Below are 23,432 nucleotides of genomic sequence, written 5' to 3'. Positions count from 1 at the left end.
ACTTCTGAGGACCTAGCGCCTGCATATCAAATAAACTTAATTTTTTAAAAAGACTGAAAAAAAAACCTCTTCTAAATACAGGAATCTGTGAAATTAATGACATAATGCAAATAAAGCTTTGCCTCTAGCTTCAGAAATAACAGAAGAATGTACAAGCCTCTCTAACTGCAGAGCACAGATGACAAGACTGCGACCTTGCATTTCTTGGCTCCTTGTGTACATGTCAGTCTTGACTCCTTGGGCTGATGATGCAAGTGTCTTAGCTGCGACAGCCAGTCAGAAGAGTTACTAGTGACAGAGTCCACCTCCACCTCTCCACACTGAGCCTACAGCTGTACGGTATCACCACGGCTAGCTTCACAGTAGAGTTTCAAAGTCAATAATATGAGACATGCACATTCTAGTCTAAACTACATTCTAAGTGATACAGGAAGAAAGATAAGAAATATGACATCTTCATTACTCTTCTGTAAAGGCTACATGCAACCCCAACTGTCAGAGATACCAAACAGGATCACATATTGAAGTATAAATGATGACATTATGCTATGAATTACAAACCATAAGCCTTTCATGCTTAAAATTTGCCCTCCCACTGAGCACAGCATACTGTAGCAAAAGCTATATACTACAGTCCAAGGCAGGGTCAACAAATCTCCAGAAAGAGCTAGATAACAAACATCTGGCTCTCCAAGTCACATCATTGCAACTGCTTCAGTGAACAATTGTTGAAGGATGTGAACACCCTCTCAGCAATCTGGTTATACAAAACAATTCCATTTGTATTTGGCCCACAAGCCATCGTGTGTTGACCACTGGCCTGTGCCTAACCCAGTTCCTTGGCAGCAGGCCTCCTCTGTGACAATATCAAGACACTTTACCAGAGACTTACTAGATGTTCCCACCTCTCCTGCTTCCCTCAGTGAGACACATGCAATCTGTGTCTACAAACCCCAGTATCTCACTTCGAAACCTAGCAAGAGGGTGGGTATGTATAAGTTAGATATTTTTAAATTGTGTACCAATGCCAGCCCTTTCACTGGCTCCAGTCTGGCACTTTGCTGGTTGATTGGGAAGAGTTTTACAGGTTTGTTGTTGTGGTGGTGGTTTGTTTGTTTTTTAACCTAGAATGGCTTCAAGCCCCAATCCTCAAGGTCTCAAGTCTCCTGAGTAGCTAGTGTGAGCCACTGGTGCCAGGTTTGAGTTACACATCCTTGACAGGATGGAGTCCCCAGCAGCTCCAGGTCTCTGCTGGCATCTGGGCCAGTGATGGCAGTGCCTAGAACTTCCTCTGTAGAAGAAGGTAGTGGTGCCTAGAACTATCAAGTCTTGCTGGTGCCTACTCAGGGAAGAGCAGCTAGCAACTCAATGAATTCAGAAAGCTTCCAATGGTCTCTACACCCCTCAATATCATTTTCAGCTCAGCCCCTCCTCAGCTTGACAAGTTTGCCTTGATTCTCTATGGCACTAAACCTTTCTCCGACAACATAGACTCTAACTGGCAAGGACTGTGATTTCCTCAAATAGCTGTGTCAAGCCTTGTACATCAATGACAATGTGTATACAGCTGCCACACCAAAACTATAGGTGTGTCTGTAACTATAGGTGTGTGTGTGACAGACAACTGCATTTATTCAGTTCTAGTCTTATTGCAATGCTGATACCGTTCAATGGTTTGGACACAAAGTCCTAAATCAAACCAGAATCCATTCTGCCAAAATAAAGCATCTCCTCAAAAAATGTTTCTATATTTTTCTATTGCTCAACTTAATTTCTTATTTATTCTTTAAAAATCTTTTTGGTGCCAGTACTGGAGCTTGAACGCTGGGCCTGGGTGCTCTTCCTTAGCTTCCCCTCAAGGCTAGTAATCTACCACCTGAGCCACATGTCTACATTCAGCTTTTGCTTTAGCATGTTTACAGTGTAGTCCAATCATCTCCCTTCCTCTGGTCCACCCTTCCCACAACTCAAAGCAATTTCAATATGTTTCAGTGTTCTGTTTTAACAGTTGCAAACCATCTATTTGCATACTATCCGGCCTCCTCTGTCATCCTCTTACTAACTCAATATCCTCCCGCTAGTAACCACTGGACAGAGCCAGTCCATCAAAATATTTAAGGCCAGGACAGATGCTGATACAAGAAAAGTCAAAAGAAGTAAGAAACTGCTTCAACCTCTACTGCAGGGGCACCTAGACTGCCAGGGCACTCAAGGTCTAGAAATAACATTTCACCTACTGAAGAAACAAAACAAAAACATGGGCTGGGAGTATAGCCTAATGGGAAGAGTCTTGGCTAGCATGCACAAAGCCCTGAGTTCCATTCCTCGGTACCACATACTAAGAAAAAGCCAGAAGTGGTGCTGTGGCTCAAGTGGCAGAGCGCTAGCCTTGAGCAAAAAGTGTCCAAGGACAGTGCAACCCCTGAGTTCAAGCTCCAGGGCTGGCAAAAACAAACAAACAAACAAAAAACCTTAATAACAAAGACATTCAATTATATGTGAATTCTTTCTTGTCCCAACTGTGAACTACACTAAATTATTAAGAAATCAGCATTCATCCCTGTAAATTGTTGAGAAGGGATTCAAACTTGCTTGCCGCACCATCTAGACCCAAGGTTCAAAGGGTCTGGAAAAAGCCTTTTCTATTTAATGTAAAAACGAAAACATATTTTTATTGTGCAATTCTAAGATGAAGGCTATGGGTGCAGCCTAATGACAGGATGCTTAACCATCTCGCACAAGGCCTTGCGCTCAATCCCTAGCCTCACAATGTAACACATGAATCCACACACGTGGGGACTGGGGACATACTGACAAGCTAAGAGAAGACCAAAAAACAAGTCCCTGTGATCTATAAATCTCCAGTAAGACACTATCGTATATTTTTAGCTAAAATGAGGTCATATTGAATCTAGTTTTGTAACTTGTTTTTTCAGTCAACATTCTCCACTTCTCCAGCTATAATTAATAATGAAAAAAAGTTCCTCTCTTTTAACACCAAAACACGGGACTATCTAAGTCCACCGTGTATAGTTCTCGGTCAACTCATAAAACTGCAACGACTGATAACCCTAACCTACTTTTTCCTCAATACTCAAGGGACCGTAGAAGGGGTGGTGGGGATCACTCTTTTCTTCAGTACGATGCAGCACATGGTGGAGGGTAGTTACAGTCCCTATCATGGGTACAACCAACAACAGAAAACAGTGGTCTCAATGCTCTGGCCTCAGACATGCTGGCAAACTCTCACAAGACAGATAGGGCGCATGAATTCCGTCCGGCTGGCTGTGTGCCTCCCTGACTCTACTGGCTCTCTTCTTGTTGGCAGCTTGTAAAGGAGATCTGTTGGGCTTATAAGTCCTCAAATGTAGCTCGTATATAAGGCCAAAATGATGCCTATTTCTGGTTAGGTAAGAGACAGGTGGAGGGAAAAGTCCATCTAAGATAGATACAGAGAGGAACCAGGAAAGGAAAGTGACTGATTTGGGAATAGAAGTTGTAGGGTAATAGAAAAACATACCAAAAGGGCTGGGAGTTTGGCTTAGTGGTTAAAGTGCTGGCCTAGCATGCACAAAGACCCGGGTTTGATTTCTTGGTACCACATACATACAAAAAAGCCAGAAGTGGTGCTGAGGCTCAAGTGGTGGAGCTCTAGCCTTGAGAAAGTCCAAGGACAGTGCTCAGACCCTGAGCTCAAGTCCAGGACTGGCAAAAAGAAAAGAAAAGAAAAGAAAAGAAAAGAAAAGAAAAGAAAAGAAAAAACATATCAAAAGCCAGGGGATTTAAGATTCCTAGGCAAGCTGGGAGCGGTGGCTCATGCCTGTGATCTCAGCTACTCAGGAGGCTGAGATCTGAGTATAGAGGTTCAAAGCCAGCCCAGACACTAAAGTCTTAAAGTCTGTGAGCCTCTTTTATCTCTAACTGACCACCAGAAAACTGGAAGTGGTGCTGTGGCTCAAGGCCACGGCCCTGAGCTAAAGAGCTCAGGGACAGTGCCCAGGCCCAAATCTCATGATCGACCACTCCCTTAACCCCCCCCCCCCCAAAAAAAAAAGATTCCTAGGCAAACTTGCATGTTGTCTCCTAGCCATGACTTCTAGTAGCTCTGGGAGGAAAAGTAAGTCTAGAGCTCCTACTCTGAAGGGAATGAGAGGTGACTGCTAAATTTGTACAACTACAGTCAAACTTTAGAATGGGGCAGGAGACATGCCCTGCATGCGTCCTTCAAGTGCTGGAAGATGAGATCAAGCACAAAGAAATGTAGTGCCCATCCTTACGAGAGACAGATGGGCTTTCACTGAGTCAGTCCCAATGGCTCTCTCAGTTGTCCACTGTGCATTTGCAGAGCAGGAGACTAAGGTGGCCTGGGCAGGCACAGCTGGGAAGACACTGTAGTCAGGACTAACAGAGAAGTGGACCTCTCTGGCTGGTGTCACTTTACAGTGTGGATTCTGGGTGCACCAGACTGAAAGCCAAAAAAGGACAATAGCCAAGAACTTGAGGCAAATTAGGACAGCACCAAAGGACAGAAGTATGGGACCTAAAGAGCTGCTGATATGCTTCTTTTACTTTCACTGACCAGCCAATGCAGACACCCTCCTCCCTCCAACCAACAAAGACCCTCAAGAGCTCCTCACATCTGCCTACTTAGCCCCCATGAAAAGTCAGCTCATCAACAAAACAAACGACAAGAAACTAAAATATAATTTCCCCAGGCCTCCACGCCCCACCTTTATCTTCAACACTCCTGAGAAAAGTGAATATCCAAGGCTTGCCTGATTTTGCACACTCAAATCCTTATGACAGTGGAAGGGTCTAACTACTCCTGTAAGAGGATTCCAGAAACACGTTCCCAAGTAACATCAAACATTGCCTGATTCTGGGGCTCAGGGTATCGCCTACCACAGCCTTCTAGCGCTCAAGCTGTCTGCTTATGAGGAACTCAAACACACCTTGGAAAGAAGCTAAACTTGTCTGGGAACTATTTCCCCCTTCTGAGCAGGCAGGCACTTGCTCTGAGGTTATTCTAAGCCATTAAGATGAAGATATGAGTCCAACAGTCACCTAGGTATCAAAATAGAAATGAAAGCCAGAACAACGCCTCCCTCCACACCCTACTCATAGAAAATACAGAAAAATTAAACTCCAGAAGTCAGCACTTCCACAGTGAAAAGAGAGCCTTTTTCATTGGGAATGGGGAGAACTCAACCCAGGGCCTTGCACAAGACAGGCACACGCTCTACAACACAACCACATGTGTAGCCTAGGAGAGTGCCTGCAAATGAATAAAATATTAGGAGCTTGTGTGGATGACAAAATGGATTGAAGGGAGGAAAGGCAAAGATACTACTAAATAGAAAAGGATAGGAAAAAAAAATATATCCATGCTCTCTTTTACCTCAATCTAATCCTATTGCATTTTCAAGACATCCTGTATTTAATGCCTGAGAAATATGAAGCTATCAATGGGAGATCCCTGAGAGGCTCATGCCAATCAGACCTGGACAGCATGGTTTACACACAGTTTGTTCATTCCAGGGATCACACAGCCAGGAGTCTTTTCCCTTCTTTTCTTCACCAGACTATTTTTAACGTTATGAAATTAAATGATACATTTTAAATCTGTAGGAAGCAGAGTAGAACAGTTTTGTCCTGACTTACAGCTCTGTCTAACTCAGTATGAGTGCTTCCAGATGACTTAGAAAGTCAGCATGCTGTGTTTGTCACTAGAGAATGAGGACCAATGGGAACTACCTGCCCAGAGGACAGTGTCGGAAAGGCGTCCCCTGAAGAGGAACCCTTGTAGGAAACCATTCACACCATCTTCTGGGGCTCAGAGCCCACAATAGTTAGCTGATCTTTAACTTGAGTCTATGAGCCCAGAATGCCACACTGCAGCAAGGGAGCATTATAAGCATTATAAACAAGAGGCCCCGATCTATCCTACAAATCTTAAAACAGATGAGCATAGCAAAGGGTTTCTAAGGAACTTTACAGATCCCAGAATAAAGCTGAATAAATCTTGAGGAATACAATGTCTAGCTTCGGATCATGTATTACCAGGCATAGAAACTGGAACAAGTGTGTGTGGGGGGGAGCAAAATAGTAAGGCACTGGATTTACAAGGAAAGTATAAAAAGCCACATGAGTCAGCACTGACATAACTGTAAAAGAAAGAGACCAACCTCACACTAGAGGCCTCCTTCCCTGCAAAGCAGGTTGCACCTGGGTGCAGCCGCTTAGGAGAACCGAATGGGGAAGGGGAAACAGTGACCTCAGTGCACGGGAGCCTCTCGGGCACTCCTCACCAGCTGAGCGAGGATGGCATCTCCAGGCTAGGGCCTGGAGAGTCACACTTCAAAGGCAGCCTGGACAGAGGAGATGATCTTCAATTAACCAGAAAATGCTGAACTAGAGATGCAAAAGCCCAGCCAAGGGAGAATTTGAGGACCTGATTTCAAGCACCAGAATAGGCAGGCAGGCACACATGCATGCAGATGTGTGTGTCACATGTGTGCATGGCCACAAATTCTCGCTTTCTCCCTGCTCCATCCCAACCCTCACCAATGTTCCTCTCCCCAGAAAAGTAAACTTTTATCATTTTATTAACCTTTCCAAAAGTTTGTGTGTGTGTGTGTGTGTTTTTTTATTTGTGTTTGAAATTTAACCCAGGGTCTTGAGCATTCAAGGCAAGTGCTCACGCACTGAGATATACCTTCAGGACCTTCAGAACAGCAACAGACAAAATATTCAGGAAAATAATCAAATGACATTATACAGCCAGAAGCCAGCGGTTCATACCTGTAATCATAACTATTCAGGAGACTGAGATCTGAGGATCAAAGTTCAAAGCTAGTCCAGGCAAGAAAATCTATGAAACTCTTATATTTCCAGTTAACCACCAAAAAGCCAGAAGTAGAGCTGTGGCTCAAGTGAAAGACTACGACTAGCTTTAAGCAAAAAAATAAATAATGAAATAAAATCTCAGAGACAGCAGCACTTAAGCCCAAGTTCAAGCCATAGGACCAGTATGTACATGTGCATGCACATTCTCACACATGCAATTACACTATACGGGTGTGGAATTCATGGCAAAATATATTAAAATATTCAAAAATAAGTTTAAAACAGGTATTCAGAGGGGGAAAAAAAGGAAACTACTCTTAATCACCCCCACTCTTGTGATCCATCTGTATCTGTGAAACAAGCTTAAGCCAGGCCCTTCCTGATCAGTCCATGCCAAATTCCTTTCTAGACAAGTGGCTACTTCTTCAAACTTGACTTGTTATTCAAAGTTTACCAATATACTACTCATGAGTCTTAAGCAAGTCCAGGAACCAAGGTGCCCCTCATTCCACACTGAACATTTTTTGCTACAGGAGCCTTGGCAATGATCAGAGGACAGAGCCTTCTTGCTACATCTATATGCCTTGAGGGCAGTATGACTGCCTCTTTCACCTGTCTTCTCAAGTTACACCAAGGTCTCAGAGACAAGCACTCCTACAGTAGAGGGAAGTTCCCTATACCACTGTAATTTAGTTTACCTTTTGTGGAATACTAACATCTACCTTAAAGGCTCACCACAGAATTCAGAGGGGAGAAAAGATGCCGAGAAGCTGATGGGTAGGAAACAATTCAGACAGGCCTAGTACCTGTTGCTCTACAAACCTAGCAGAGCTCTATGTGCCTGGAAGCTTATACACAAGAGATGGTACATACTCACAAAATAGAAGAAACTGTGTCACAGAGAAAAGTCTCATTTTTATTTTCATAAGTGAATTTCAAGGTGGATGCAAAACAAAAATCACAAAATTGTGGTAACAAGACAGCTTAAGACAGTGTGCTTGGCACACTGGTTTCCCCCAAAACTGGCATTCTCCTACTCCTTGGTATCCTGATACTGCTCTTTAATATAAAACTACCTCATTCAGAACAAAAAAGTGTTTTTTTCCCCTCATCTCATTAAGCATGAAGAATTTATGTGCCAGTGACTGCATATTCTTGAATATTTGACATTTGAAATATGTAAAAAGTGTTAATAAAATTTTTTTAATAAAAAAATCAAATAAAAAAAGAAACCAAAATCATGAGTTACAGTTTATGATAAAGAGAAGTAACACGATTATACATATTTTTACACACACAGCCTAAACAGTTAAACACAATAACTTCTTGAGTCTTTAAAACAATAACAACAACAAAAAATGCTCAAGAGTCCTTCTTCTAAGTTAAAGCCAACAGTCTTCAGCACTGTTGGAAAGCTTCTTGGCCAGTCACAGCCAAGGCAGAATGTAATTTTTCCAAGCTCCTCTACTGATATTAGAGAATGCCCTAGTTGTTAAAAAAAAAAATTAAAATTAAAATCTTCAACTAGCAAAGGTATAACATTCTGTGTTAAGTCACTACACTCTAGAAAGCAGACACATTGCTAAAGCAACTCTCCAGGCTGAACTACGAAAAAAAGGCTAAAGTGAACCAAGAATAGGCACCGCCATCATGGTGCCAGGAGCTCACGTCCGTAATCCCAGCTACTCAGGAGGCTGAGATCTGAGGATTGTGGTTCAAAACTAACCTGGGCACAAAAGTCTGGAAATGGCACAACTGACCTCCCCCACAAAAAAAAAGCATCAACATAAAATAACTGCAAGATCCTTTCCCCATCTAAAAGATTAGACAGGGGGCCGGGAGTGTAGCTGAGTGGTAGAGTGCTTGCCTAGCATGCACAAAGACCCAGGTTCAATTCTCAGTACCACATACATAGAAAAAAAGCCGGAGGTGGTGCTGAGGCTCAAGTGGTAGAGCTCTAGCCTTGAGAAAGTCCAAGGACAGTGTTGAGACCCTGAGCTAAAGCCAGGACTGGCAAAAAAAAAAAAAAAAAGATTAGACAGGTAGTCATTTTAAAACAGCTTTTGTTGTTTTGTTTTGCTGGTCCTAAGGTTTGAACTCAGGGCCTAGGCTCTGTCCCTGAACCTCTCTCTGTGTGCTCAATGCTAGAGCTCTACTACTTGAGTCACAGCACCACTTCTGGCTTTTCCTGAATAGTTTATTAGAGATGAGAGTATCAAAAGACCTTCCTGCCTGAGCTGGCTTCAAACTATGATACCAAGATCTCAGCCTCCTGAATAGCTTAGATGACAGGCATGAGCCACTGGGACCTGGATGAAGCAGCTTCTTAAAAGGAATAATTATACAAGCAAAGTAAACTAGATGAGCCCCAGGGAAGGGCTGTGGGCTGCCAGAGGAATGGGCTGGGACACTGCCAGATCCAAAGTCCTGGGAGCAGAGTCCATGTAAAATGATCTTAACAGCAGGTCATTACGTAAGATTTTCATCCTGGAGTGCAGAAACATGGTCTGTTTGCTACTGACATGCAACAAAACAAGATTAAAGGAGAAAGAGCTCTGTTACCAACACATAGTTGAGGATATGTGCAGTCTGTAATCAACAGACAGAGCCACTCTAGCAAAGGACTAGGAGCGGACTGTATACAAAGTAAGAGAAGCCCTCTGAAACGACACACAAACTTAGGAGTTTATGGACAAAGGTAAGTGAACAGAGTCATCAATTCATTTAAGAATGTGATGAATCCAAGACTTAAAATGCCATAAATCCAAAGAGCTTAGTTCTAGGCTTTGTATGCCCTGCTGATAAAACAAGAATGTACACAGACGACTTCTGCATACTAGCACCACCTCCTTTTCCCAGTTGGCAGGAAGTCATCAGCTTTGGGCCACATACACTTAGGACTGGCATTCAAGGTAGTAAGGGACAGCTTCATACCTTCTAGCTCCTTCTGTGTGCATAAATGGAAAGCTGGAGACCTGGACAGTGGTGGTGGTCCAGGGAGGAGAGGCCTGCTCCAATCCTTCACAAGCTTACCAAAAGACTGATCTGTACACAGCAGATCAAAGCAGTAGCCCCTGACAGAAACCTTAGGCTCCAAGCTTCAGTCACTTTCTGTTGTGTGCATGCACATGTAAGTGTTGTGTATGTGTATATGGCTGGGTACCTGTAACCTAGCTGCTGAAAATGCTGAGATCGTCTGGTATATGTGTATGTGTGTGTGGCTGAGTACCAATAACCTGTAACCCTAGCTACTGAGAATGCTGAGATCTGGAGGATCATGGTTGGAGGCCAGTTTGGGCAAAAGTTCACTGAACTCCACTTCCAAAACAACCAGCATGGCTCAGTGACAGCACCAACGTAGCCAGGGCAAAAATCTAGCACTGAAAAGGAAAATAAAGAAGGGAAGTGGAAAAAAGAAAGGTGAGGGGAAACAAAGGGAGCAGAGGAGAGCTGGTCCTGAAATCTCAGAACTTGGAAGTTTAAGGAAGAAGAATTATGAGTTCAAGCCCATACTGGGCTAAATAGAAAGACTAAAAAAAAAATTTTTTTTTTAATTAAAAATACGAAGGTGCAGCCAGGCATGGTAGCTCACACCTGTAATTCTAGCTAATGAGGAGGCTGAGATCTGAGGATCTAGGTTTAAAGCCAGCCCCAGCACAAAAAGGATCTGAGACTCTTATCTCCAATTAACCTCTAGAAAATGGAAAGTGGGGCTTGGCTCAAGGGTAAGGTGGTAGCCTAGAGCTGAAGCGCTCAGGGACAGTGCCCAGGCCAAGATCAAGCCCCATGACCCACAAAAATAAATAAATAAATAAATATAAGTTGCAGACTGGAAACATGGTTCAAGTGGTAGAGCATTTAGCCTAACAAGCCCTGAATCTGAACTCCAGTTCTGCAACACAGACACAGACAGACAGACAGACACAGACACAGACATTGGGAGGGTTTTGTGGTGCTGCCAACACTACTGGTGTTCAATCCCAAGTTAGGAGCTACTAGTTTAGCATCTGATAGAGAAATTTAGAGGTGGGCTGAAAGTTTGGTCTACTGGTAGAGTGCTCGCCTAGCATGCACAAAGACCCTCATTTGATTCCTCAGCACCACATACATAGAAAAAAAGCCAGAATTGGTGCTATGGCTCAATTGGTAGAGCTCTAGCCTTGAGGAAATGGGCCAGTGCTCAGGCCCCTAGTTCAAGCCCCAGGACTGGCCACACAAAAAAGCAAAAACACAAAACAAAAAAAAACCGGGGTGGGGGAGGAGGGGAAGGAAAATGTAGAGGTAAAAGCAAGACATGCTGGCCTAAGAAGGTTGTGTGCAGGACATACACAGCTCAGCTGACCGTGTGCCACCATTTAGAAAGGAACCTGAAGCCAGGAGGCTTTCCACCACCTCCAAAACTCTAGGACCCCAGAGAGAATACCTCTACCTTACTCTCACCAAAAAGCTCTGTGTGTTATATTCTCAAATCAGCTCAAAAGAATCAGAATGGAGTTCAGAAACATGACTGGTTTTGTTTACCTGTGTCACTGATGACCAGAAAGAATTGACAGTCCAGCATTAAGTTTATAGTACACTCAGATAGTGAAAGATGTTAAGATCTTCAGACACTAAAGAAAACCAGTTCTGGAACCAGGAGTGTGGCCTAGTGGTAGAGTGCTTGCCTAGCATGCACAAAGACCCTGGTTTGATTCCTCGGTACCACATACATAGAAAAGCTGGCAGTGGTGCTGTGGGTCAAGTGGTAGAGCACTAGCCTTGAGGAAAGCCCAAGGACAGTGCTCAGGCCCCTAGTTCAAGCCCCAGGACTAGAAAAAAAAAAAAAAAAAAAAAAGGAAAAGAAAAGAAAGAAAGAGAAAAAGAAAACCATCTCAGGCCATGAAAAGACAACAGAAGAACCTTACATGCATATGCTAAGAAACAAAAGGCCATCTGAAAAAAACCCACATAACTCCATAGCATTCTGATAAAGACAAAACCACAAACAATCAAAAGACCTTGGGTTGCTGGGGATTAGGGAGAAGAAAGGGATGAACAGGCAGACCACAGATATTCAGAGCAGTAAAACTGTTCTGTATGATGCTATAGATATAAGCAGATTTTAAAATGTAAGTCATTATCATTGGTCAAACACCCCGAATACAACACCCAGCATGAACTTCAACGTGAGCTGTGTTCTCCATTGATAACTGTGTCAATGTGGGTCCATGGATGCTAACAGATGAACTACTCCAGTGTAGAATGTTAATATGGAGAAGATGTATATATGAAAGGGAGCTCTATATGCTCAACTTTCATGTTAACTAAAAACTATAAAAGATCCAAAGAAAAAACAAACTTTTTTCCCCAGTGATGCAGCTGAAACCTAGGTACACACTAGAAAGTTGTCTTTTTCTTTGGCTGGGTCATGGGGCTTGAACTCGGCCTGTGCGCTGTTCCTGAGCTCTTCAGCTCAAGGCTACCACCCTACCTTGAGCCAAGCCTCACTCCCCATTTTCTAGAGGTTAAGTGGAGATAAGAGTCTCAGGTTCTTTTGTGCCTGGGCTGGCACAAAATAAATCTCTATAGATTATGCAATCACTGAAAATCTTATGGCCCAAGTAGCTTGCTTGCATATATGAAAATAGAGCAATGAAATCTGATGAAATTGTTTTAAGATGGGGAGAGGGGAGTGCAGGAGAGTGATAGAGGGGGTGGGTTGATTGGGATACACACACACACACACACACACAGAAATGTCAGAATGGAGCCATCCATGTATGACTAATTTAAAAATAAATGCAAATTGAAAAAAAAATTCCATTCAGGAACCAGGTATGGTAGTACACCCACAATCCCAACACTTGGAGTCAGCTGAGGAAGGAGGATCACAACTGTAGGCCAGTGGGGGGTTGTGTGGTAAGATACTGTCTCAATCAAAAAGTGCTCTATTTGAACCTGGCTATCTTATTGATAGCAGTGCTTGAATAGCACATGTCACCACGTCCTAATTCTATCCTGGGGCGGGGGGCGGAGTGCTCCACTGTCAAAAGTCCCAACTAAATGCAAGATATAAAACTCTTCAGTAGGGATGTGGCTCAGTGGTAGAGCTCAAGCCCCAGTATACCCAAGAGGGGAGGAGGGGGACGATAAGCCTATAAAATTTAGCTACTCAGGTTGAGATCTACGGATGGCAGGTTAGAGGCCTTCCTGGGCAGAAAAGCCCACGGGACTTTAACTTCAATTAACCAGCCGAAGGGTTAGACTGGCCATGTGGTTCAAAGTGCTGTGAAGGCCTGGCTGTGAGTAAAGAAGTTGAGTATGAGGTCCTGAATTCAATTCTGGTACGAGCTCTAAGGAAAAGAAAGGATTTGTTGGGTGGCAGTCACTCATGCCTGTAATCCTACCTACTTGAGAGTGTCTGTTCAAAGCCAGCTTGGACAGACAAGTACCCCTGAGACTCTAACCTCCAACTGACTACCCAAAAAACTGGAAGTGTAGCTAGAGGCTCAAAATGGTAGAACACTAGCCTTGAGAAAAAGAGCGCAGGGACAGCATGCAAGCCCCGAGTTCAAGCCCCATTACTGACAAGAAAGGGGGCAGTGGGAGAGGAGATCAGTTCCTTAGTTTGTAAAAAGTAAACAGCATCCTCAAAATTTTTAATTTAAATGTTTGATCATTAAATGGTAGGATTCCACAGTCCTTACTCTATTCTCTGTACGTAATTTACTAGTGTTCCAAGTTAAATTGTATAAACGCTAAGACATGTGCAAATCCAGCAAGAAATGATCTGGAAACAGGTCTCTGAGGTAGGACCATGAGAATGGGCCCCGTGGCCTCCAAAACTGAGGGAGGATAAAAGGTCAAGCCCCTGGTCTAAACAAACTGATACGCTGTTTTGTTCAAGGTCAATGAACCACTTCAATAGGAAAGCCTCAATTTTTCTAAGACATTGAATCAGAATGGTTCTTATAATAAAGATAAGATCTGTACAGTTCACTGAACAAAAGGTCTATCCTTTCAACACAAAGAAAGTTATGTTTGCATACTTACTTTATTTTTAACTAACTCTTTGTATAAAGAATAAGGGTTATCTTAGAAACATCAATTTATATTTAACTATGAACTCTTAACCTAAACAGCTACAATAAGGTACCTCTGAGTTACTGCTTCTTTTTAAGTTACTGGATAAATGTTTTAACTGACTCTGGTACAAATTCTAGTTACAAGTAATCTCAAACCCTGGTGACTTCAGATATCTATCCTCAGCCTCCCAATAACAGCAAAAAAAAAAAAAAAAAAAAAAAAAACTGGGACCAGGAGTTTGCCATAGTGGTAGAGTGCTTGCCTAGCATGCACAAAGACCGGGATTCGATTCCTTGTTACCACATACATAGAAAAAGGCCAGAAGTGGTGCTGTGGCTCAGTGGTAGAGCTGTATTTGGCCTCGAGGAAGCCCAAGGACAGTGGTCAGGCCCTGAGCCCAAGCCCCGGACAGGCCAAAAAAAAAGAAAAAAAAGAAGGCCAATCCCAAGGCTTGAGCTCAGGGCCTGAGCATTAATTACTACCTCGAGCTTTCTCAAGACTAGCACTGCACCTCCTGCATCACAGCACCACCTCGGCCTTTTCTGTGTGTGTGGTACCAGGGAATTGAACCCAGTGCTTCATGCATGCTAGGTGAGCACTCTTAACACTAGGCCACATTCCTGGCCCCCAAAGTTACTTTTTTAATTTAACACGAATAAATAATAGAATCCAAGCAAGTAGCATGGACTTTTCGGTTACTTGGAACTCTGAAACAGGAAGGGTCAAATTTGAGGCCAGCCTACATAATAACAAAACTGTCTCAAAGACCACCCACCAACGAATCACAAAGGGACATGGTGATTCCAGGCTCTTGACAATGGAAAGCACAGTTAAGTTCCAGCAGATTCTTCATCTCAGTTTTCAGCTGTGTTCCAGGATAAGCTTTATGGCCTCAATCCCACTCTCCGGAAGAACCCTCCATGGAAGAGCCCAACACTGCTTGAATGGCTAAGGAACCTCTAGCACTACTTTTATATTACTATCCACAGATACAATCCACACAACATGGAAGGTACTTGAACTCTCTGGGTAAAATGCTTCACGAGCCAGGCCTCGTGTCTCACGCATGTAATCCTGGCTACTCTGAGAAGCATGGTTCAAAGCTAGCCCAGGCACTAAAAAAGGTGAGACTCTTATCTCTAATCACCAGAAAACTGGAAGTGGGGGCTATGGGCCCAAGGGGTGGGGCGGTAGCCTAGAGCAAAAGAGCTCAGTGCCTAGGCCCTATGTTCAAGTCCCACTACCAACCAAAAATAAATATAAATATTTTTTAAAAAAGAACTTTTGGCATATACCACAAAATTAAGAAAAGGAAAGGTATGGGGGGGAGTGGTAAAAGGAGGGGTGACACTGGTCAAAATACAATGTATTCACAACTGCTTTGTTAAATGGCACTTCCTTAGTACAACTACTTAAAAAAAAAATTTAGCCGGGTGTGGTGCTCACACCTGTAATCCTAGCTACTCAGGAGGCTGAGATCTGAGGATTAAGGTTCAAAGCCAGCCCAGGCACAAAAGGACCTGAGACTCTTAACTCCAACTAACCTCTAGAAAACTGGCCATGGGGCTTGGATCAAGGGTAGAGTGGTAACCTGGAGCTGAAGAACTCAGGGACAATGCCCAGGCCGAGAACAAGCCCCATGATCCACCCAAAAACAAATAAATAAATTAAACAAATGGTCATTTTTCTGGTAGTTATGGAATTTGAACTCAGGACCTTGACCCTACTTAGCTACCACTTGAGCCAGGGCTCCTGTACAGCTCTGATAGAGACTTGTTTTGCTCAAGCTGGTTTCAAACCACAATCCCCCAGCAATTAGCCTCCTGAGCAGCTCAGGTTACAAGTGTGAGCCACCAGTTACTTCTGTTTTAGGAACAACGATGTGGAACACCTTGTGTTGCCAATCAGACCAATCACCAGTTGTCCTCTGATACACTCCCTGGCTGCTCTCAAAAGAAGGTAACCTGAACACAAAGACCCTACATGCCCTGGTGGTCTTGCAGCAGAGAGGCTGCGGGCCATATTTCTTAGAGAAGCCTGTAGCTTTAAGGACAGCAGGATTCAATGTGTGGCAGACATGGCCCTCTCCCACACGCTATTTTACAGGCAAACTAAGGCCAGAGCTTTATGACAGCAATCCCTGGACAATTACCAAGTGACTCACCAGTCAAACAGAGTTGGGCCATGGCAGCAGCTTAAAAGAGAAGTGTATCCTAGCAGGGAAAAGACTGGGTGGCTCTGCTGCCCCCCAGGAAGGAGTCTCAGAATGTTCTTCATATCACATGGCACAAAGAGCAGAAAGACCACCTAGCAGAACCAGCCCCCAAACCTGAAGATCCAAACCATGGCACACCTAATCCACCACCCTGTCATTTCCCCCCTTTTCCCCGTCTATCAGCTATTCTGTTTCGTGTGTGTGCGTGTGTGTGTGTGCGTGCGTGCGTGCGTGTGTGTGTGTGTGTGTGTTTTTCCTGGGCCTTAGCATGGGTGCTATCTGAGCTTTTCTGTTTAAGGCTAGGACTCTACCATTTGAACCACAGCTCCATTTCCAGCTTTGCTGTTAACTACAGCTCTGAAATGCAGTATCAGATTTCAGCCTCCTAAGCTATGTCCAAAACACTTTTTTGTTGTTATTGTTGTTCACAGGGCTTGAACTCTGGGCCTGGGCGCTGTCCCTGAGCTCTTAACCTGAGACTCTTATCTCCAATTAACCTCTAGAAAATGGGAAGTGGGGTTCAAGGGTAGAGTGGTAGCCTTGAGCTGAAGAGCCCTGGGACAGTGCCCAGGCCAAGTTCAAGCCCCATGACCCACAAAGAAAAAGAAGGAGGAGGAGGAGGAGGAGGAGGAGGAGGAGAAGAAGAGGAGGAGGAGAAGAGGAGGAGGAGAAGGAAGGAAGGAGGAGGAAGAGGAGGAGGAAGAAGGAGGAAGGAAGGAAGAAGGAGGAAGAGGAGGAGGAGGAAGGAAGAGGAGGAGGAAGAGGAAGGAGGAGGAAGGAGGAGGAAGAAGGAGGAAGGAGGAGGAAGAAGGAGGAAGAAGGAGGAAGGAGGAGGAAAAAGTAGTAAGATCTGTGAGACTGTTATTTCCAATAAACTACTCAGAAAACACTGCAAGTGGTTCAAATGATATAGTGCTAGCCTTGAGTATAAAGAGGCTCAGGGACTGTTATCCAGGCCCTGAGTTCAGCCCCAGAATGGAGGACACACACACAAGCACACACACACTGGCATACACATACATGCACACTGACAGAGAGGTGATACTGATCAGGATGCAGTACACTTACGATTTACATGAATAAGTAAGTGAAGAAAAAGAATAAACCAGGGCCAAGAGTTTGGCCTAGTGGTAGAGTGCTTGCATAGAATACATAAAGACCAGAGTTCGATTCCTTGGTACCACATACACAGAAAAAACCTGAACGTGATGTTGTGGCTGACGTGGCAGAATCCTACCCTTGAGAAAGCCATGGACAGTGCTCAGGCCCTGAGTTTAAGCCTCAGGATTGGAATGAATGAATGAATGAATAAATAAACAAACCAACCAACCATGAGGAGCTGGGAGCTATCTACCACTCAGGTTGTAGAGTACCCGTCTTATATAATAAGTACCAATCCTGAACTCTGCCCCCAGTACCCAAAAATTTTAAAAACAAACATGCAATCAAAGCTTCCTTTCATACAAATAATTCTATCTTTACTAGCGTGGCATATAACCTTTAAAAATTAAAATGTCTTGGGCCAGGAGATTGGCCTAGTGGTAGAGTGCTTGCCTAGCATGCACGAAGCTCTGGGTTTGATTCCTCAGTATCACATACACAGGAAAAAAAAAAAAAAGCGGGAAGTGGTGCTGTGGCTCAAGTGGTAGAGTATTAGCCTTGAGAAAGCCCAAGAACAGTGCTCAGGCACTGAGTTTTTCAAGCCCAAGGAATGTCAATAAAATAAAATATTTTTACAAACATAATTCATATGGACCAGGAGTTTGGCCTAGTGGTAGAGTGCTCGTCTAGCATGCACAAAGACTGGGATAGGGTTCGATTCCTTGCTACCACAAGCATAGAAAAGCCAGAGGTGGTGCTGTGGCAGAGCACTAGCCTTGAAGACAAAGCCCAAGGACAGTGCTCAGGCCCTGAGTTCAAACACCAGGACTGGCAAAAACAAAACAAAACAAAAAACCAAAACAACAACAACAAACCTAATTCATACTCCCATTTCACAGTAGACATAAATTTACTATCCATGCACACTGCTCACTGCAATCTAGCTACTTAGCAGGCTGAGATCTGAAGACTGTGATTCAAAGCTAGATCTGGCAGAAAATTGCAAGAGCTGCCATCTCCAATTAATCAGCAAAAACACTGGACTGGAGGCTTGGCTCAAATGCTCACTCAAGGTCATGAGTTCAAGCCTCTGGTGGGAAGGAGCATTCCCCAAGAGGCTCAAGTGTTACTCAGTGGCAGAATGCTCACCTAGAATGCACAGGCACTGGGTTCCATCCCCAACAATACAAAACAAAGGTGGAGGGTGGCTGGTGGAAGGTGTTACACATGTATGCACATGCAGGCACTAATCATTAATATTTCTATTTTCACATGGTCATAAGCAGAAATCTGGAAGAAGAGTGTTAGCATTTTCAGGAATTGAGATGGGGAATGCACCCAAGATCACAGGCAGCATAGGCTGTCTTGCACCAGGATCAACAGAGCTGCACCTAGCCACCCACACCTCAGGACAGGGCAGCCCAGAGGCTCTGCCATGACATCTCAGCAACAGCCAGGAACGAGGAAAGGGCAAGCAGTATACTCTGTATTGGCCCACCCAACAGAAGGCAATGCCTCACAACTCATTCATATTCTACCGTAAGTAATCAAAACATATATAATAAAAAAGTGATAATAACAATAGTAAAAGAGTCATCTCCAATTAACCCCCAGAAAACTGGAAGTGGTTTTGTGGCTCAAGGGGTAGAATAGTAGCTTTGAGTTGAAGAGGGCAGGGACAATGCACCCACGCCCAGAGTTCAAGTCCCACAACTGACCAAAAAAAAAAAAGATTATTAGAGAACCCACAAAACTGTTCTGTTTTAAACCCTAGTATTTTAAGGCTAGTTAAAATCATGAAAGGCAGACCTAAGCAAAGCCTTCACACACACTGCATGCATGCCAGTCCTACTAACCCATTACAAACTACTCCATTCCAACCATGTGCCCAAGAGAACTTCTTGCTGCAACACAGACTTCCCTCCCCGGCACGTAGGACACTTCATGCTCAATTATCCACATGAGCGAAACATTTACAGTCACAAAACTAACAAATAGAGGGAGGTAAAGCAGATTATTACTTTGGTATGGCCAAAAGCCTAACATTTTCAACAACTGCCATGTTACATTTAAAAACACCAAACCTGCGGCATATCAATATAATCTATCGCTCTCAAACTGCCCGAGTTCCCGAGTGCAGAGACGAATCCTACACTGCCAAAAACTCTGATGATGCTTCTCTAACCAGACAAACTTTGGTCTTGAGTTACTAAAGGCTTATTAACAGTCAAATTTCTCACACTAACATAAGCAGTCTTCTGCTTTTCCACAATGTGCTTTGCAAACAGAGGTGCAGCTCAGACCCCAGGTGTGGGTGGCTGGTGTGCTTTCCTGCTATCACTCACTGCCTCTCTGTCCTCCTGTGACAATAACAAAGATGGAGCCTTTATGGTCAGGCAACACTTCAGTCAAATGAGTCTGTTTATTTTATTTTTCCTAGTCCAGCTGTCTTTCACCTTTTATATCTTATTCCCCAAAGACTCACGGGGAATAGGTTCCAGTAACGCAGGTTCCTTTCCACTGGCCCTCACAAAGTGCACTTCTCTGGGTGCAGCAGGCCAGCGCTTCACTTGAACCCAGGCTCCTTTCTCTTTGGCTTCCTTCTTTTTCTGGTCACTTTCCTTCACTTATTTCAGGAAGCTGTCTAGGCTCTTAGAATGCTTAATATGCTCAATATGCACATTAATACTCTTGGCAAGGATCTTGCCCAACATTTGTTCACAACAACGCCAACAGCACACTGGGTAACATTATAGACCCTTCCAGTTTTGTCATGATAACATCTGTGGGGCATTCCTTTCTGAACAGCACCCTTCAAGTTTACAATATCATCCCTTCTTATAGATTCAAATGTGTGTGGCCAAAGGAACAACTCCATGTAAGGGGTACCTCTCCTTTTTCCCCTTGCGTTCAGCATTTTGGCAAATTACTACAAGACAGTGAAACTGGCCAAAAGGCCAGACAGGTCCATTTATATCAAAGTGGTCTGGCTCAATGACAGCTGAGATAAAGAATGAATCCCTAGATTCAGCAAATCCACTGAGGAAGGATGAAAGGGTTTTTTCATGCCTGATAGCACAAAAATAGATAATACGGTTCTGAACTGCTTACTTTCCAATACTGACTACTACCCAAGCAAGATATGGAAAACTGAAATAAGTCATAAGCTTTTTTTCCAGTAGCAGTTCATTGGAAAACTTAAACAATCGGCCATCCACAATGCCTCAGGAAGGATTCTGACCTATGGTCACACTCAAGACCAAAGTGGTATTCATGCAGATGCCTCTCTCTCTCTACTTAAAAAAAAAAGGGGGGGGGAGAGGGCGCTTGGGAATGTGGCTTAGTGGTAGAGTGCTTGCCTAACACGCATGAAGCCCTGGGTTCAATTCCTCAGTACCACATACACAGAAAAGGCCAGAAGCAGCACTGTGGCTCAAATGGCAGAGTGATGATAGCCTTGAGCAAAGAGCTCACAAACAGTGCCCAGGCCCTGAGTTCAAACCCCTGGACTGGCCAAAAAAAAAAAAAAAAGAAAAGAAAGAAAAAAGAAAAAAGTGCCAGTCATTTCCAGGAGGAAAAACGAACTAGGTCAACGAGTAAAGCTCCTCTATTTCCCACACCCTAGTTCTAAGCTTCTAAGAACAACATAAATAATCCTAACCTGTGACAGCTCCCTATCCAACAACATGAACCAGAAGAGCCTTCAGGATTGCCCTACTCACTCTCAAGGCTAAGCTTCAGCATTTAATGCAATATGCACAGAGTGCTAAACAAACATAGCAATCTTAACATCTCCAGATTATTGAGGAAGAGTAACCATCAAATGAAGGAAGTTAAAAGTATGGCTACCAGCCTAATTTCTTCAGCTACATTCCGGTTATTATGATACTGATGAAAACTCACTGGAGCATCAGCTGATGAAATCTAAAATAAAAGTCATAACACTGAACAGCCTGGTGCCAGTGGCTCACGCCTGAAATCCTAGCTGCTCAACAGGCTGAGATCTGAGGACTCGGGTTTAAAGCCAGCCCAGGCACAAAAGTCTGTGAGACTCTTATCTCCAATTAATCAGCAGGAAGACAGAAATAGAGCTGTGGATCAAGTAGTAACAGCGCCAAAGTTGGACAAAAAGCTCAGGGACATCATTCCAGCTGAGTTCAGGTACCAGGACTGGTGCACACATGCACAAAACAACACTGGGTAAACCTCCATTAAGCATAAAACAGCCACTTGGATCCTTTGAACTGCTCTGGCACTTTTAGAAACCACCGTGGGGGGGGGGGGGTGAGGCAGAAGGGAGAAGGGAGAGGGAGAGGGGGAAGAGCCACTGACCAAGAACAACCAATGAAACAAAAAGATCTATGATGACAATGCAGTGAAACACCACTTACCAATTCCAATTCCATGGTGGAAGTCAGCACTCCTGAAGACTGTGTTAATTCCAGCTGGGCTCTTTGCTCTGAAAAGAGAAAGGAAAGGCAGAACTAGTCAACATTAATCTCAACTTCTGATTTTAGTGTCCCTCCACTGGGCTAACCACCTTGGAACAAGCACAACACTGTCTTCAGCTGACCTGGATTTAAAGAGCTCATATCCGGTGACTTGTTTTAGGGCACTGTCAACTCTAAACACTCTCCCTAGAAAAAAAGACCCCAAAGACTAGGCTGAGGGAAGGTTCCACCCTGGTTTTCTGATAGCCAGGAATGCTCTGTCCTCATCTACACAGAACCTCAGGCCTAGGGTCACCATTCCTTCTGCTCAAGGACAGCACAGTCTTCCATCCATAAACTTAAATGGGATTTGACTGAACCTCACAATACAATTATCAGAGCTTTGTCAAAGTTATGCATCCTGCATACTCGGTAGACTTCCTTGATTTTTGCCAGTCTGGGCTGGGCACTGATCCCAAGCTTTTTTGCTCAAGGCCAGTACTCTACCACTTGAAACCACAGCGCCACTTCTGGCTTTTCTGAGTATTTTATTGGAGACAAGTGTCATGGGCTCTCCTACTGAGGATGGCTTTGAACCATGATCCTTAGATCTCAGCTTCCTAAGTAGCTAGGATTACAGGTGTGAGCTACTGATGCCCCTGCTCTATAGAATTCTTGCCACATGCCTATCCAGTCTCCCTTCTACCTTGACACCATCTGAGCACCATTTCTATATTACAGGTGCTCAAGATCTCTGACAGGACATTCCTGGCTACCCAATGCCACACCATTCTGTCTACTACAATCTGCCTAGGGGTGTATTAGCAGAGACAATAATTCAGACCAATATGCTTCACCTAATTTCAACTCCGTGTGACTTTAGCATCCTTTCACTGAGTTTAAGTTCTTTCCAACATGACTCAAGAGAATGAAGAAGATGAGTCTACCTAGCTTATGTGGGATGAAAATATTTGGTTGAGATGCGGGGTAAACAGGAACTGTGTAACCCAGATGTCGCTGTGCAAGCCACAATAACATTTCAGAAAGCAGCTGGATGCCAGCAGCTCATATACCAAAGCCAACTGGGGAAAGCTGTAGGGAAGAACCTGTTTTGCAGGCAGGAAGGGCTCCTTTCCAGTTCATTTCACACAGCACGTAGGGCCCCTGCAAGACCCCTCTACAGTGACAGCGTAATTTCCGTGCCTGTGTCTGTCCTAGCGCCGGTACCTGGATGCTCACATGTGCGCTTTACTGGTAAGGGCTTGAATCCAGGGACTGGACACCGTCCCCGAGCTCTTTTGCTCAAGGCTAGCACATTCTACTACTTGAACCATGGATGCACTTCTGGCTTTTTGATGGTTAACTGAAGATAACAGTCTCATGGACTTTCCTGCCTGGGCTAGCTTCAGATTCCAGCCTCCTGAGCAGGATTACAAGAATGAGCCAATGATGATTGGCTATAATCTCTTTATTAGCTATTAAGCTACAGATACATGCGTCAATATTGCCAAGCTTAAAGGACAACACAGCAAAAGAAAGAAAGTCTTTGAGAAATGTGCTGAATATAATTCTTAGGTATCTGGGGAAAGACTGGTTCTAGCACCCCACAGAAAAACACACCTGTAATCCTAGACTCAAGAGAGGGTGAGATGTGAGGATCATGGTTCAAAGCCAGCCTGGGCACTACAAAGCTGTGCGACTCTAATTAATCTCTAATTAATCAACAGAAAACTTGAAGTAGGACTATGGCTCAAGGGTAGGGTGGTAGCCTTGAG

The 23,432-nt window shown here is 43.9% G+C and overlaps 1 protein-coding gene across 4 annotated transcripts in view; it reads right to left on the bottom strand.

Annotated features, from left to right (window-relative positions):
• The window catches only part of Ankrd11 (ankyrin repeat domain 11), a 138,637-nt gene that overhangs the window by 51,100 nt on the left and 64,105 nt on the right, over positions 1 to 23,432 (bottom strand). For all 4 annotated transcript variants that reach the window (XM_090357109.1, XM_090357108.1, XM_090357110.1 and 1 more), the window contains exon 2: positions 21,619 to 21,686. The gene's annotated coding sequence lies outside the window, so the exon portion shown is untranslated. The remainder of the gene's footprint in view (positions 1 to 21,618; positions 21,687 to 23,432) is intronic.

This window comes from Megascapheus bottae, chromosome 24, assembly GCF_031878675.1.
Source record: "Megascapheus bottae isolate mThoBot1 chromosome 24, mThoBot2.hap1, whole genome shotgun sequence".
NCBI lineage: Eukaryota > Metazoa > Chordata > Mammalia > Rodentia > Geomyidae > Megascapheus > Megascapheus bottae.
Note: the sequence above shows the minus strand (reverse complement) of the source record. Positions and strands in the feature narration are given on the sequence as shown.